Genomic DNA, 16,335 nt, shown 5'->3' with positions numbered 1-16,335 from the left:
GGTGGTGGTCCTGGTGGCCTCTGGACAGGCGATCACAAGGCTCCTTCTAGATGCTTCCGTCATCTGGCTTCTGGCCCGAGAAGCATCAGGAGAGAAGGCAGTCGCCTGCCCTCCTCTCTGTCTGCGGGCAGGGGCTCCAGGGGGTCGCCGTGAGCGCCGTGCTGCTGGCCACGGCTTTCCGAAGTCCTACTCCCCACAGTGGCCAGAGGAGCTGCTGGCCGAGGAGGACCAGCTCCACAGTGTCTGTGCCTGTCTTCCCCGAGACAGCGGTGCTGCTGGAGAGGCCGAGAGCCAGGGCAGCAATCCTGCCCCAGCCAGGCGTCCGGACGGCTGCCTTTCTAACGAACCACTAAGAGAAGACCGTCCTCTCGCAGAGGGCCACCCCACGGGGCGCCTGTGTTGGTGACGTGTGCAGACCCCAGCCCAGGAGCTTGTGAAGCCCCATGGTCAAGCCGGGGTCCCCTGGTCCCCTGGCATGTCCTGCGAGGTGGCACTTGGAACCGACCTTTGCCCAGGGTCTTCTCACACGCAGACGCCTGTGCAGACTGTCTGAGGCCAGGCTAGCTGTGCCCTCCTGGGAGTGGCTTTCTGGGGGCCGCTGGTTCCCGTCCATACTCCAGCCCCCTCCTCCGCAGCATTGCCAGAAGGACATGTGGACGCCGGCCCCCACCCACCCCAGCTGCCTCTGCCAGCCCCCCAACACCCCTGCCCAATCCCAGGCCCCTGTCCTGTCCTGTCCCCGGGCTCCTGCGATGCTCACAGTGTGGGCCGTGGGTTCCCGGACACCCCGCACAGCTGCGGGGGCCCTCGCGAGAGGGCGAGCAGCACAGCCTGGACTCCGATCACAGCCGAGCCTCAGTTTCCCCTACCGTGAGGCATAAGCGACAGTTGCTCTGAGGGGGGACGGACATTACGAGACGAGCACAAGGAAGCACTGGGTCCTCCCCGGCCCCCTTCCTGGGGACAGCAAAGGCCACAGAGACAAAGAGAATTACCCAAGATTTCTCTCTGGGCTCCGAGCCAAACCAGAGCAAAGCCTCAAACCTGTTCCCGGTCATGCCCACGGCAGGGGACGCTGGACGAGAACCGATCTTACCACGCTCTTTACATTATTTGTGTGAAGTCGAGAACGTTTCGATCTTGGCTGCATTTGTTTTGAAGTAACGATGTCCCTGCGGCTGCGTTTCTACCAGAGGGAGCCCCCACCGGGCAGGCTCCTGACCCCTGAGCCCGGCCGCAGCAGCCCAGGCCGAGGGCCGCCCCCTGCTCCCGCCAGACGCGCGGCTCCCACTCCGCACGCCGCGTCGTCAAAGGCACAGGGAACCAGAGCAGACGGGGACATATTGCACAGGAAAACGTCACAGGAACGTGGCCTCTGGGTTATTTCCTGGGGCCTGAAAATGAGTGACTTCTACCTAAATAGTAGAAGACCAGAGACGGTGCCGATAGAAATTCTTTGCAGGGTCCTCGGAGCAGCAACATAAAAGGCGTCTTTCAAAGCGATTTGATGCTGTTTCTTCCAACTGAAGAGCGTCTCCCCAGGGGACTTCCCGCTCCCTCCTCTGACTGGGGGGGTCTCACAGTGACACCGGTGCGTCTTGCTTACCAAGTGGACGTTATCACCGCCAGAGACACGGGCCAACGTGCAGCGACGAATGTGTCGTGGCAACTACTGTAGAGCTCCAAAGACAAGTTCTCAGTTTTCTCTGCGGACCCCCACGTCCTGTGGGGAGCCCCGTGATGACGACAGGTCCCCTAACGAGGGGCAGACACACAACTGTCCCGGGAAGCGAGGTGCTGACAAACGCCCAGATATAAAGGAAGAGTCACCTGCCAGAAAGTTCATGGCGTGCCACCACGGCATGACAGGGGCAGGGGCGCGTGAGGGCGGGGGGTGCAGAGAAAGTCCCCGTGGGTCACGGGCTTCGTTGGCCGCCAGTACCCCCAGGGTCTACAGAGTGAACAGCGTCTCTCCAGCCTCCAGGGGAGGGGCCCCGGGCTCCCTGGGCTCCCTCGGCCCATCGCTCGGCCTTAGGAGACCCCGTCCCCAGCCTCTTCCCCCTGCTCACCTGCACAGAGCTCTGACCGCCCCAGCTAGCCTGGCCCCGCAGACACGCCTGCCCTGACACCCGCTTCTCCTGCAGTCCTGGCCCTCGGGGTGGACCCCCCCACACCATCCCCGAGTCAGGGGCCGATGACCGGAGTCGAGGGGAGGGCTCGTTAACACCGCCCTGCAGAGAGGGGAAGCAGACAGGCCACGTGGGCCACGCCCGGACATGCGGGTGGGAGGCTCCGGGGGCCTTGTCCACGCGCGGGCAGCCGCGTGGAGACACACCGGAGACAGGACGCGGTGAGCGGTCATGTGGGTGACGCCAAGGCCACGCGAAGTGCCGGATGCAACATCCAAATTACACATTTAACGTCACAACGGCTCTGCTCTCAGGGAGCACCGCCAGCTCCAAGTCCCCAGATAACAGGCAGCCCCAGCCTCTGAAACTAGACGTGGCCGACGTGGCCTCCGAGCGGGTTGCTGACCCCAGGGGGCCAGTTCCAGACCAGGCCCCCAGAGGCAAATCCAGCCCCTCCCCAGGGCGGGCGTCCCAGAACTCCTCCGACGTCTCCGGGCCTCAGACGCTTGCGACACCCCAGCCCATCCCCGTTCCGCACGGTTCCCCAGAGACACTGGGACTCCGACCGAGGGGCTGGGGAGCTCGCTGCTACCCCGCTACTGCGGGGCAGGGCGGCTGGCAGGGACGGAGCCTCGGGGAGAGGAGACGCGCTGGGAGCTGCGGCTCGGCGGCGAGCCTCTGGCTGCTGGACTCAGAGACGCACGTGTCCTAGCAGCGAGACGCTCGCCCCACAGTCTCCCTGCACCTACGAGGTTAACGAGACGCGGCCCGCCCACTGGGGACGCCCGTGTCACAGCCTGTTTATCCAGATTCAGCTCAGCCTCAGGACTGGGGAGAGTCTCCAGGGGCCACACGCAGCAGGACGAGCAGCACGGAGGGAAGGGTCTGAAGCCTCCCTAACCCTCCCGGGAAGCCTCCCTGGGCCCCTTGGGTGGGCAAGGGCGGGACCCACACCCCGTCCTAGGCCCGGGGCCTCCCCTACTGACCACTTGGATGCGGAGCTCCTGGTGCTTGTCAGGGCCCTTCTCTGCACAGGTGAGGAGCTTCCCGAACGCCTCCGTGGGTCCCAGGAAGGAGCAGGGAGGGACAGGGAGAGGCCAGAGCCCAGGGGAGGCGGCCTCCCGTCCGGCACGTCTAGGCTGCTCCGAGGACACGCTGAGGGTGTGCCCCGCGCTACAGGGACCTGGCCACCAAGCAGGACGCACCTGTGGGAGGCGGGCGGGTCGGACTGACCCCCCAGGCAGCGGCGCCGGCTCGCCCAGTCAGGGAGGAACAGAAACCAAGCCGCTCCGGGAAGGCTCGCTGCTCGGACTCACTCTGGGTAAACGAGACGGTGCTGGAGGCTGCAGGGCTGAGGCCGGCGCTCTCGGGGACGGCTGACACGATGCCCTTCCAAGCCACACCGGGACGCGCGGAGAACACGGGTTACCATGCAAACCAAACACGGATAAACAGCCTGAGGTATGAGCTCAGGAAAACCAGCGGCCAAATCTCAAGTGCCTTGAAGCATCTTCGGAAACTCTCAGCGCCAGACGTTGTGTGGCTCGTCATGACCACACGGCACAGCGCAGGCTGGTCCGGACCACTGCACACCATGGGGGGGATGTCACAGCAACAGGTGTCTGGGGACAATGCTGCCACCCCGGGGCAGGGCCTCACATGCTCAGGGGGCTGGAGATGACCGGCCACTCTCAGACACGAGGCCCACCTGCCACGCCTCCCACGGACAGGTGACCCGGCTCTCCGGCCTGCGGCCACCTCGGGAACCATGCAGCAGGGTAACGGGACACACTCTCATTCTTCAAGACTCCACACCTGGGACTGGCTGGCACCCGCGTGTCGCACCTGCAGCTGCTGCCCGGGGGTGGACGGGAGGAGGACGTGCGCCATCCAAGTCGGGCGGCCCGGCGGCGTGTCCGGAGCTGACCCTCCAGCACACATACCCCGCCCCCCTGCCCCAGGAAGCCTGACGCTGTGGCCAGGTCCCAGTGCCACCCGAGTGATGCTTGTCCCCAAACACACTCCCACCTGGAAAGCGCTCAGTAAATTCTGTAAGTGAAACACAATGTCCAACCTGAGCTCTGGACAGCAAATTCACTTCAATCAGCTGGTTCCTCATCATTTCAACGAAAAACCACGATTCAAAGTTCTACCGAGGCTTCCAGCCAAGCGTCTGGCGTGTGGACAGCAGGAGCTCCTGCTCCCAGGCAGGGGTGTATCTGACCCCCCAGAGGCCCCCACCCTGTTCTTCCCATGTCTCCACGAGAGCCATGGCACAGCCAGCGCTCGGCCGGAAGGCAGCCCCAGAGCACAGAACTGGGAAACGTGCCTGCAACAGAGATTGCCTGGGCGGGGGGCTCCGTCTGGCCCCTGACCGGCTGGTTGGTCTGACGCACAGACAGCACGCGGCACCCGGGAGCAGGTGGACAGAGCCCTGCTGTACTCGGTGACAGTGGCAGTGAGAACATGGTTGCGGTGAGGACCCCTGCTGTTCCTCACAGCAGCATGCCTCGTGGGGGGGTGTCTCCGGGGTGGGGGCAGGAGGAAAAGCTGGGCTGCAACCCCCAAACACAGGGTGGCCAGGAGCTGGACAGGTGCAGAGCGAGCTGTGCCCCACCCCCCCCCCGCTTGCTCTGGGCCGCTGGCTGCAGGTCCAGGAGGGGCTGCTGCCCAGGGGAGTGCGGGAGGCTGCCGTGCCGCGTGCCCAGTGGTGGACCCCTAGTCTCCTGCATGAGCTCCTGCGTGTCCTTCCCTTGCGCACACGTACTCTCAGACAGGTGCTTGTCCTGCCCCTCGCGCACGCATACTCTCAGGTGCGTGTCCTTCCCTTGCGCACGTGCACTCTCAGACAGGTGCGCTTTGCTGCAGTCCCGTGTCCCTCCCAGGAGTGTGGAGCCACCAGGAGAGCGCTGCAGAGGCCCTGGGGGGTCACCAGCCGCAGGGTCTGAGTCCGAGCCATCCCCTCTCCTGCGAAGGGCCTTCCTCTCTCCTTCAGGAAGCGCCCACTAGCTGGATGGCTGCCCGCCCGTCCCCAACGGGAGCCTGAGTTCCAGAGCCACAGTCGAGAGCTCTAACAGCGGGAGTTGGTGGCCCCACGCGGGCGACTACTGTCTCACCCACTGCGACACGCACACGGTCCCCGGCCATCCTGGCCGCCCCGTGTGCATGGCTGATGCAAAGTCCCACGGCAGGAAAGAGCAGCACCAGGACTCTCACCCAGGCCGTCTACCTGCCAAACCACCGCTCCCCTGAGCAGGAGCTGGCTCCTGAGCAAGCAGGACACCCAGCTGGGCGGAAACACCTGCTGTCTTGTCCCACGGGAAGGCAGTTTCCCCCGACGGCTGACCCAGGGCCTCCAGCTCACCAAGGGAACAGTGGAGGTGTGCCGCAGGGACACTGCTCCGGGGCCCGTTCTCCGGCCAGCTTCCCCAATCAGGTCTGCACGTGGGAAAAACACGGAAGACCCGCCCTTCAGTCTGGGATGCGGGGATGTCACAGCCACCCCAGGTGCCCAGTTCTCCTGCTCAGAGAAGACGTTCAAAGTAAAAACAGCCCGGCTTTTGAGCCCTAATGAGATTTTGTAAATTCATTGGGAGTACACATTCTTGCTCTGAAAACGTGAAACGGTGCCGAAGCAGGGCAGGGAACGAAAGGTCAGCCACCGTCCTCAGGATGCCCAGGCTGACCGCTGCTCCGTCCGCAGCTGCCGACACTGGCACACGCCGGACACCGAGTGGTTTTCCCACTCTGAGCCACCTGCCAGGGACTGAAGGTCTGCGCCCGCCAAGTTCATGTGCTGGAACCTGATCCCCGAGGGACTGGCATTAGGAGGCGGGGCCTCTGAAGGTGGCTAGAGGTCAGGAGAGGGGAGCCCCCACGCTGGGACCAGCGCCCTTAGGGAAGAGGCCCCGAGAGCGCCCTTACCCTTCCCCCACGTGAGGACCCAGCGAGAAGCCACCAGCTGTGAAGCAGGAGGGGGTCTCCCTGACCCCGAATCTGCCGGCAGCTCCATCCTGGTCTCCTGGCCCCACGAAGCGTAAGAACTCCATGTGCGTTGTCACCCAGCCTGCGGGATCCCTAAGGGGGGGGGGCTCCGGCGGTCGCTGGCACCGTCTGCTGTGTGCCCAGAGTCTGCCAGCGTGGCGGGTCACGGCACAGATCACAGTGCAACAGCTGGCAGAGGACAGGGACTTGCCGCTGCCCAGGCCCGCAGCGGCTGGTGCGCTACCCCTAGGCCCCTGCTGGGCACCCTGACGCCCACAGCACGACAAGTGCGACTCCGGCTCCTCTCTGCTTCAGCAGCCCGGCTCGGGACGCCGAGATGCAGCAGGGAACTGGGGAAAGAAATCTAACATCTTTATTATTTAAAACAAGTACAAGGGGTTATCACAGCCCGGCCTGGTCTGCCAAGTCCAGCAGCGCCCACCACCTAGGCCTTCCGTGGGCCCCACGCCTGGATTGCCACAAAATGTGCCCACAGATGCCGTCTGACCCGAACACACCAGCTGTGGACATGCAGACTAGGGCCCAGCGCAAGGCCCCTGGTGGTCCCTGCCGACCCCACCTCCGACACACGCCATCACAACCACCTCCGCCCGCCATCACCTCCACCTCCGCTCTGGGGAGCGTCCTGACGGGGTCAGCTCCCCTCACCCACCTTGCCAGGACACAAGACGATCAGGAACCTTCTCCTGGGCAGCAGGCACGTTCCTGCCGACCTGTGCTTAGAAGACGTCCTCCCGCACCCGTGCACCAGACACAGCCCACGTACAGCTCCGTGATCCCATCGCTGGGGCGGACGGGCCCTCCAGCTCCCTCCTGACCGGCGGCCCTCAGCCCACGCCGGCGTTTGCGGCTCTGAGGCCCCAGGCTGTGAAGATGTCCGGGAGCCGGCACCCGGCCCTCCTGTCCCCGCCCAGGGCTGCCGGTCACCACCATCCCTGCAACCCTCAGTGGTCCTGCGCCCACCCCTCTTTCCTGGGACTGGCCCGTGGGGCGCCCGTGCTCTGACCCTCCTGCCAAGGGCCTGGGGGACTGCGGTTGCCCACGTCGGCGGGCACGCCTGTCTGGCGCCAGGGTTTCGGATCGAGAAGCTGCGTGCTACCGCTGGCCGGCGGCAAATCTTACTCCGTCCCTCCATCTCTGGACACTGGACTCGCCTCTGCAACCCCCAACCCCGCCCCCAGAGAGGGTAACGAGGGGCCACCATGAGCCCCTTACCCCTGGCCAGGGGCGTGTCACGGCGGCAGCTGCGCCTGGCTTGGACACCCCAAACAGCCTCCCCGATGGGTTGTTCCGAACGGCTCCAGAGACCAGCGTCCTCTGGAGAGATGTGCGGCTCTGGCTGCCACGTGCCCGGCCTGGTGTCAGACCTCCCTCGGGACCCTGACCTCGATGGGGCATCCATGCTGCTCTGCAGAGTCCCCAGGCAGCTGCCCCACTGGCCGCCAGAGGGTTGGGTCTCCACAGGCCCAGGACACCCCTCGGGGCTCCACCTGTGTTGCAATGTTGGGGATGCGGGCTCAGACGGACGGCCCGCCAAGGCCCAGTGGTTCTCGACGGCCAGAGGCTGTATCCTTCTCGCCCACTTGGCTCCCCTCAGCAGCAGGACACCTGCGCGAGCCCCCGGTTTCTGCCCCCGGTTTCTGGCAGGGGCTGGCCGTCGGGTCCGGTTTACTCCTCCCCACCCGTGGGACCCCCGGCCTCAGCCCTCCCGGGGGATGCGGTCCGTTCCAGGGCCCTGGGGCTCTCTGTGGCAGTCTGGCCTCCCTCTGTTGCTTTGGTTTCCTCGGGAGGCGTCCGACGGCCGCCAATGGAGTGTCTGGGCGCCTGCGTCCTCTCTAACGCGCCCCCCTCCTGGGACCCGCTCCTGCTGGCCCTCCAGCAGCAGCGCATTTGGGAGGAGACGGGTGTTAGCACTCGGGCTCACTTGGGGCCACTGCTGGTGCCACTGTACAACGAGCCGTGGAGGTGTCCCTGCAAAACAGGGAGCTCGAAGGGGTTGTTCCTGACGGCCTCAGGCGGACTCCTCTGGACACGCTGGCAAGTACAAGCCGCCGGCGGTCGGATCGCAGAGGGGAAGGGACAGAAGGTGTCGAGGCTCTGCTCCTAGTGCCTGGGCACCGGGAGCGCTCACTCCACAGACAGGCCGGAGCTGGGGGCCGGGGCGCTGCCGGGCGGAGCGTGGGGCGGTGACACGCACAGCAGCTCCTCCATCGAGGGGGCCCCAGGGCAGGCGCACGCTGACTGCCACAGCCGGCCCCAGCACCCCTGGGTCCCTGCTCTGCTGCCTCCGCCCCCCCCTTCCCAAGGACCCGCCCACGGCTCTGTGGCCCCCGCCCATGCAGGGAGCAGGTGGCAACAGTCCTTGAACGTCGGGTTGCGAAATGGACAGATCGATGGAAGGGACCAGGCAACTTAATTCAGGAGCAAATGTTTCTGCCTCCTGCCTCCTGTGCCCGGCTGGGTCCTGGGCCAGAGCCTCTGCACCCCGGGCTGGGCTGTCCATCCGCCTGCCCCCGCCTCGCATGTGACTGCTGTCTGAGCTCCGGGCCAGCTCCCGACACACCCACCTGGTCCCAGTCCATTTCCCCTCGCAGAGACTCGCCCCAGGAAGACCACAGACACTGCTTCCCTCCTGACCGTCCGGGTACTTCTCTTGCAGCAAAGCCCTCCCCACCACCACATAAGAACTCACTGGCTCTGTTTGTCTCTGTGCACACATGGTCCCTGCGCCGGTGCCTGTCCCCTGACAGACGGCAGCAGAGCCCCGTCTCAGGCATCCCCAAGAGTCATGCCCCTGGCCATCCCCCAGAGCCACATGTGCCCCCCAGAGCCACGGGCTCCTGTCCTGCATGTGGGAACCTGTTGGTTAAAGAAACAGCTTGCCCAGCCGAGGAAAGCAGGACTCATAGCTGACCAGCCCTCTCTCCATCGGGAGCACGTAAGAACTCCCCAGATCTCACAACTGGTGGAGGGGGGGAGTAAAGACACAGGGGTCACAGGGCAGCCCTCCGCGGGCCGGCCGAGGCGGGGACATGAGCCACGCGGAGACGTTACACATTCTCGCAGCTGCATTGAGTTACTGATGTATTTAACCCAACGGGACCAAAACCGCATTCTTTCACTGTACGGCATTAACGAGGTGAGCTGGGCGCCTGGGTCTCTGTCGGTGAAGCGTCTGCTGTGGGTGGGGTGATGGTCCCGGGGTCCTGGGATCGAGTCCCACATCGGAGTCCCTGCTCAGCAGAGAGCCTGCTTCTCCCTCTCCCCCTGCCGCTCCCCTGCTAGTGCTCTCTCTCTCTCTCTCTCAAATAAATAAATAAAATCTTAAAGAAAAAAAACAGGCGCAGAGGACCCACTCATGCTGCTTTTCCCGCAGGTCCGTGGACACCAGGCACTAACTCCCACTGCCCGACGCAGCCGCTCCCTTCCAGGGCCTCAACAGCCGTGTGTGGCTGTGGCCTCGGACATTGGACCCCCTGGACCGTCGGGCTCTGCCGGAGGTTACTCAAGTGACTCAGGCAGACAACAGCCTCGGCCCCCGAGCAGGGAGACCATACAGACCCAGAACGCACAGATTCCAGCGAGGAGTTCCGAGCCCCGTAGATGGCCCTGGGACAGGTCCAAACACCATCTTATTGACCCAGAGGCTTCGCCTTCGCTTTGGGGCACAGGGTGAGGATGCACGAGCCGTGAGGGCTCTCCTGCAGGCGGAGCAAACGTGGGGGCTCCCTGGAAAGTGACCCAGCCCCGGCCTGCTCTCCTGGGAGCGCAGACGGTGCAGGCCGCCAGACGGTGGGGCCCCACATGCCCAGCCCGGCCGGCAGCTGCACGGGGCTCCTCGCTCACCCGGGAAGGCGGAAGGTTCTGCTGGAGAGACAGCGACACGCCCTGCCCTTACCTGGGGGTTCCCTGGGCCAGGCGAGCTGGGCAGTCCCTTGAAAGCAACCGAGGACACAGGACCTGCTGGCTTTTATCCTGCCCTCAGCTCCTCCCCGTAGGAGCGGCGAGGAGGCGGGCTCTCTGGAGGTGTCCTTTTCACCCTTGACCTAAACCCTCTGCAACCAGGAGGCAGAAACAACCAGCAGTGTGGCCCGGGGCCACCGCCACCCACGTCCAGCTGCACCGGTCCTGGTTGGGGCTGGTGAGCGACGGGGAAACAGCCCTGGCAGAGACGGAGGTGGTGGCCCTTCTCCTCTTTATTTCCACAGAGGCCGAAAGCCAGGACCCAACATGCCCCCTGCCCTGAGAAACAGAAATGCAAGTCACCACTGGTAGAGCCACCCCTGTGTGGGGCAGAGGGTGGCGGGAGACCCAAGGAGACGGGACAGGACGCGCCTTCTAACACTCGGGTCAGAGGTTCTGGAATACAGGCCCGTCTGCAGCACGATGGGAAGTGGGGGACTGCCCACCCAGAGGCCACCATCCCTCGCTCAGTACCAACAGGACAGACATCCTGTCAGGCAGGCCACTGCCACCCAAGCAGGGAAGGTCCCAGTCCCCTGTGACCGGAGCAGCAGTGTCCAGCCTGGGAGACGACAGGCACTAGGAAGTGGCCCAGACATGCCCTTCTCCTTCCTGCCTGGAATGCAGATGAAAGGGCCGGGGGGGAAGCAGCCTTCCTGAGACCAGCAAGCCGGAGTCGGGGGCAGAAGCTGCAGGCAGAAGAGGAGGTCAGAGGGAGCCTGGCCCCTGCGGTCCACGGAGCTGCTGCCCGGCCTAACACCAGGCTTGCTGGTAATGGGAGAGAACCGGCTCCTCACAGACATGGAACCCTGCGGCACGTGTGTCTGTGTCAGTGAAAACTGTCCTGAGCTGTGTAGCCCCCACCCCGGTCCATAACATAGATGCACCCAGTCCCAAGTCTCGTCCTTGGCAGCAAGAGGATGAGGTTCACCCTGGAACAGGTCCCAGAGGGGAGCTTCTCTCCACAGAGAGCCCAGGGCGCGGTGCCCCATCCCGCCTCAAAGCTCTGTGCTCTCCTGGCCCCTGTCTCCTTGCGCCAGTGGAAGGCCACCAGGCTCCCTGCCGGCTTTCTCAGGAATGCACCCCTGCATGCTGGGAGGCCGAGCGGGGGTCCCTCCCCGAGCAGGGCCCGGCTCAGAGGACCCTGAGTCCCAAGCCATGGGCCACAGTGATAAGGGACAGGCTCCTCCATGTACAGCCCCCGAGGGCTGCACTCACCCTCCCGCACCCCACAGTGGGTGCACACGTGTGAGTATGTACCCATACATGTGCGTCTCCGTGTGCACGTGTGTGGGTGTGTGCTGTGTGTACGCATGTGTCCACACACCTGTGTGCGTGTCTCCGTGTGCACGCACGAGGGTTCACTGTGTGTAATGTGCACATGAGCACGTGTGGTGTGCATAGGAGTGTGTCACATGTGATTACGGGTGTGTGTAGGTGTGGCGCATGTACCGTGGGTACATCCAGGAGGCACAGGGAGTGGGCGCGGCAGCTCCCCTTCCTCCTGGATCTTCCCCGGAGCTCAGGACATCCCAGCTCCCGCTGACACCTCTGAAGCCGGGGCCACCCCATGTCTGTCTGTCCCCAGGAAAGGGGGCTCTGGCACAGCCTCCTGCCTTTGGCCTCAGGTCACACAGTGTCCAACTGGGCCCCAGCCTGCCCGTGCCCATCACCCCGAGCCTTGTGCCAGACTGAAGCTGTCCACACCACGTCGTGGGGAGGTTAAGCCTAAACGCCCCACTGGCCACGGTGGCGCCCTGTGGACAAGTGAATCAGGGCCGGCAGCATGGCCGCTCACTGCCGCAGAAGTGCCGCCGTGTGCCCACTGGGCTCCCACGGACCCACCTGCCAGGCTCCCCCACCTCGGCCTCCCACGCCTCCTCCTCCTCCCTGTCTTCCCAGCACCAGAGGCGCACACGACCCAGCCTCGGCCGTCCCTCGTCCGGCCGCTAGGACCTGTCGACTATGCCGTGCTGGGCAGTCGGGCGCTGCCACGCCCACTGTGGCCCCGGCGGACTGGCCCCTCCGCCCTCCCTGCGGCCAGGGGCACCCCCAGGAGTCCAGGGATGACAGTCCCGATTCCTTCCACATGCGCATGCGCGCGCCACACACACCACACACGTGCCTCCCGCACACGCCGGTCACACGTGCCAGCACGCACCTGCACTCAGACCCCGGCCGTCCCCTGCAATCCGCCAGGTTCTCCCCGCACCGGGAAGATCGCGGAAATTTTGTTCACTCCCATCGCCTCCCCGACCACCTACTATGACACAGCCCTCACGTGTGTCGGGGTCACAGCCCCCACAGCCTGTGTCCTCCACAGACCCTCTGCCCTGAGCGTCACCTCTGCCCAGAGGGGCGCCTGGCACATGGCAGACCCTCCGCCCAATTAAGCAGATTTTTACATGAGACCCAGCTACCTGATGGTGGGACGGGGTGGCCTGTCCTCTTCCCGGCCATCTGGAGGCCTGACCTCCTGGGGTCGCTTCCTGGAGGGTCCTTGGCAAGTCCACGGCCGTGGTGATCCAGGTCCCCTCACCAACGGACCACACCGGACACCATGGCTCCAAACCCCGAGATCAACAGAAACTTTCCAGCAAAGTCTCTTCACTTCAAAGCTCTCTGGGTCTTCAAAGTCTTAAGAGGCACAGTTCTTTACAAGCAGTTTGAGCTCCGCAAAAGCCAGCACACGCCACAGGCTGTGTGTCCTTACCACGTGCGGCACTGAGTCACCCGGCAGAGAGAGCTCCCCAGCGCTTCCTGGACGTCTTACTGGAACCAACAGTCAAAGCCTCCCGCCACCTGAGGGTCCCTCTCCTGCCACTGACGTCACCGCATTAAGGGGTTTAATCTACAAAAGGGGAAATCGCCATCGACAGAATTTAGCCCAAATAAAGAAGCCTGCGTTCTCTCAAACCTTTACACAACAGCGGTGCAACCCCGGGAGATCTGGGTGTCCTGCGCCCGCGCGTGCTGCAGGTTGGCCACGAGCTCCCCGTCCCCGCGGCGTGTCCTCCAGCACGCGCGGCCCATGTGCGGGCCCGGCCCACCCCGACACTGGTGACGCAGTGATGAACACGGCCCCGGAACACTTAGCTCCGAGAAGCAGGGGGCGTAATCAGCGATCACCGACGGGCCCGCCATCATCCCCCGGTGTCTCGGGACCACTGAAAACAGCGGGTCGAGGGCAGGAACAAGGCTTCTGAACTGGCTCGTTGCTGAGACGAGGCCCAACGCGTCCTCAAGTTCCTGGCACCCCTGTGCTGAGGCGAGCCTGCCGCAGAGCCCGGGTCCCGCACTCATGCAGGGGAGCTCATGCGCGCGAGCGCCGAGGCGTCCCGGGTGCAGCTGCCCGCCAGGGGAAGGCTACCCGCGCTCGGGGGTGCTGGCGGGGGGCGTGGTGAGAAGGCGATCGGCGTGGACTCCGCACACCCGCCGGGCCATCTGCGGTCACAGCCACTTAATGGGATGCACATGTGTGGCCGTGCGTCCTGGGAGAGGCGGGCTCGCCAGGGAGGAGTGCCCAGGAAATGAGGGTCGGAAAACACTGCGGACCAAAGTCCTCGCTCTCAGGTCTGCACACAATTGAGGAAGAAAGTAGGGACACCGATGAGCCTGAGCGAGGCCAGCCGCACGTCCTGACGCAGCAAGCACGTCATGGCAACAGCGGGGAGACAGAGCCGACCGATGTCAGCTCAGCGCGACGCAGTAGAGCGAGGGACAAGGACAGGGGTGGCGGTGACGGCGGTGACGGCGGTGACGGCGGTGACGGCGGTGCGGGATGCCCGTGCGTTGCCGCGGTCACAACGAGGACGAACGGCAGGGGAGCCCAGCATCCGCGAGACGTGGAGACAGACGCGCCCAGACACGGAGTCACAGAAAAGACAGAAACTCAAGGCCGCGGAAAGGACGCCCAGACAAGCGCCCGCTCGGGAAGGCCGCCGCCACGAAGCAAGAGTCAGGCGGGCCCGAGGTGGGAGGTCCCGGAGAGACGGGCAGGGGTCGTGCCCGAGCCACCAGGAAGGATGACCGCACACAGGACAGGCAGCCAGGAGGTGGAAGCGCACCTTCCCGGCACTCAGGTCACCTTCACCTGCACCAGCAAAACCAGAAACAAAACCAAAGAGAAAACCCAGAAAAGTGAAAAACAGGGACCACAGACAAAAAGATGTGTGTTTTATGCGCGTGCCCACATTTTCTCTGTAACTCTCGAGATACAACCCAAATAACAACAGGACTGACCCAAACACGTGGGGACAGGACGAGGCCACCTGCTGGAGGGGACAGTCCTCACGGCGGCTCACGAAATGAGACCCGCCTCCGCTGCACGGAGAGAGACGCCTCAGCCCATGCCATCCAGCGGGGCTGGGAATAACGAATCTGAATGCAAAACATTAAACTCGGATTCAAAATCGTAGCGCTGGACCGCAGACGGTCAGCCCGGGGAGATGAAGCGGGACGGAGCAGGAGGATTTACGGGGCGCGGAACTCCGACTCCTCACGAAGCTCATGCGGTCTCGTCCCCGTGCACCCAGCAGCCCACAGCACTTTCCATGCAGCAGAAGTCCCAGGGGTGCGGAAGAACGAGCCCCAGCACGCTGATGCCGGGACGCGCGCCCGTCTCTTCCGGTCGGGGGAAGGACAGCGGTCGAGGGACCCGTGAGGCAGCAGGAGGTGGGTCTGAGGCTGCGGCGCCGATCCTGCCCCGGTGAGATCCTGCCCCTGGTGACGAGCGCCACGCCTCCGTTCACCTGCCCGCGGGACACGCACCTATCGAGCAACAAAGAAATAATCGACAAATGCAAAATCGTATTTGCAGTGCAGACCGTATTTGCTAGAAACTACTAACAAGACCAGGAAACATGGCCTTTCCCCAGACAGGGACCACCCGCCTCTCAGACGGTCCTCTCCAGGGGACGCAGAAACCAAAACCACACGATTTCTAAAAAGCACGATGAAAGTGCCACCGTACTTAGAAGAAAAGTGATCACTTTAGATATTTGTCTTTAGGAACAAAGGCATGAAAACAAGAGAACCAAGCTTCTAACTGGAAAAGCTAAAAAGAGAATTAGGAAGTCAGGAAGGAACTAATAAAAGTCAAAGCAAACTGAGTTTAAAAATTGTAATGTATAACTAAACTTGAAAGAAAATCAATAAAACAGTTAAGTCACCCAGAGCAATAAAAACCGAGAAAAAGCAGAATAAAAAACACATAAAATAAGAAAACAGGGAACAACCATCAAAAGAAAACATTTTTTTTTAAATCATAGAAATAGTTGCACATGTCTGTGCAGAGAAATCTGAAAGCCTAGATGAAATGGATATTTTCTAGAAGGAAAAATTTACCCAAAAAGTGACCACGAAAAAGAAACTTTAAGCAGACCTATTTTTTTCTGAAGATTTATTTATTTATTTGAGAGAGAGAGAGAGAGAGGGTGCAAGCAGGAGGGCAGAGAGAGGGGGAACCCCCAGCAGACTCCCCACTAAGCACAGAACCTGAGATGCACTTGGTCTCACGGACCTAAGACCGTGACCTGAGTTGAAACCAGGACTCAGACACTTAACCCACGGAGCCACCCAAGCACCCCAGAGCAGATCTATTTTTATAGAATGAAAAGAAAATGTCGGCTACTTCCCACAAAGGATGGCATAGTCACAGGATTTTGGAAGGGGATTCTACCAACCCTCGCAGAGCAGATTATCTTCATAAAACTTAACCTTTCTCAGAACGCAGAGGAAGATGGAAGAAGTCCACGTGCCTCTTACGAAGACGGCACGGCACTGACCGCACTTGGCAGCAGGAACGCAGCAGAAGGAAGCCCGTCTGTGTCGATGGCTCCCATGTGTGTTGAGAGGACCCTGCGGTCCCCGAGCCTCCAGCAGGGGACACGGAAGGCCCCTGTCTTTCCAGGATGTCTCGAGGAAGCACAATGGTCTTTATATTTCAACCCAACGGCAGAGACTGAATTCGGAAGCAGGGGACTCCGGCTGTCTCCTCCGCTGTCAGACATAAAAGAGACTCGTAAAAATACAAAACTGTGTCACTCTCCTCACTCCCTGGGGTCAGTTGTGGAAGACGTAGCTTTTCCTCATAAAAAAGATTATTTATGTTAGTATGTAATCGGCTTATTGTTTCTACTTAAATGGCCTATTAAATAAATACTTTTAAATGTTCTCGGGGTTAGTTTCTAAAGCAGCCTACATGGAGAGTAGGATTTCTTGACCATGGCACTGCTGA

At 62.6% G+C, this 16,335-nt stretch overlaps 1 protein-coding gene across 3 annotated transcripts in view; it reads right to left on the bottom strand.

Moving 5' to 3' along the window:
- AGPAT3 (1-acylglycerol-3-phosphate O-acyltransferase 3) overlaps positions 1 to 16,335 on the bottom strand; it is an 80,905-nt gene that overhangs the window by 35,053 nt on the left and 29,517 nt on the right. Inside the window, exon 1 of one of the 3 annotated variants that reach the window (XM_059392462.1) lies at positions 10,033 to 10,099. The exons of the other annotated variants lie outside the window; for them this stretch is intronic. The gene's annotated coding sequence lies outside the window, so the exon portion shown is untranslated. Of the gene's footprint in view, positions 1 to 10,032; positions 10,100 to 16,335 lie in introns of those variants that run through there. 3 annotated transcript variants of the gene reach the window in all.

The sequence above is a fragment of the Mustela nigripes genome, chromosome 2 (assembly GCF_022355385.1).
Source record: "Mustela nigripes isolate SB6536 chromosome 2, MUSNIG.SB6536, whole genome shotgun sequence".
Taxonomy (NCBI): Eukaryota; Metazoa; Chordata; class Mammalia; order Carnivora; family Mustelidae; genus Mustela; species Mustela nigripes.
This window is presented reverse-complemented; position numbering and strand designations above follow the sequence as displayed.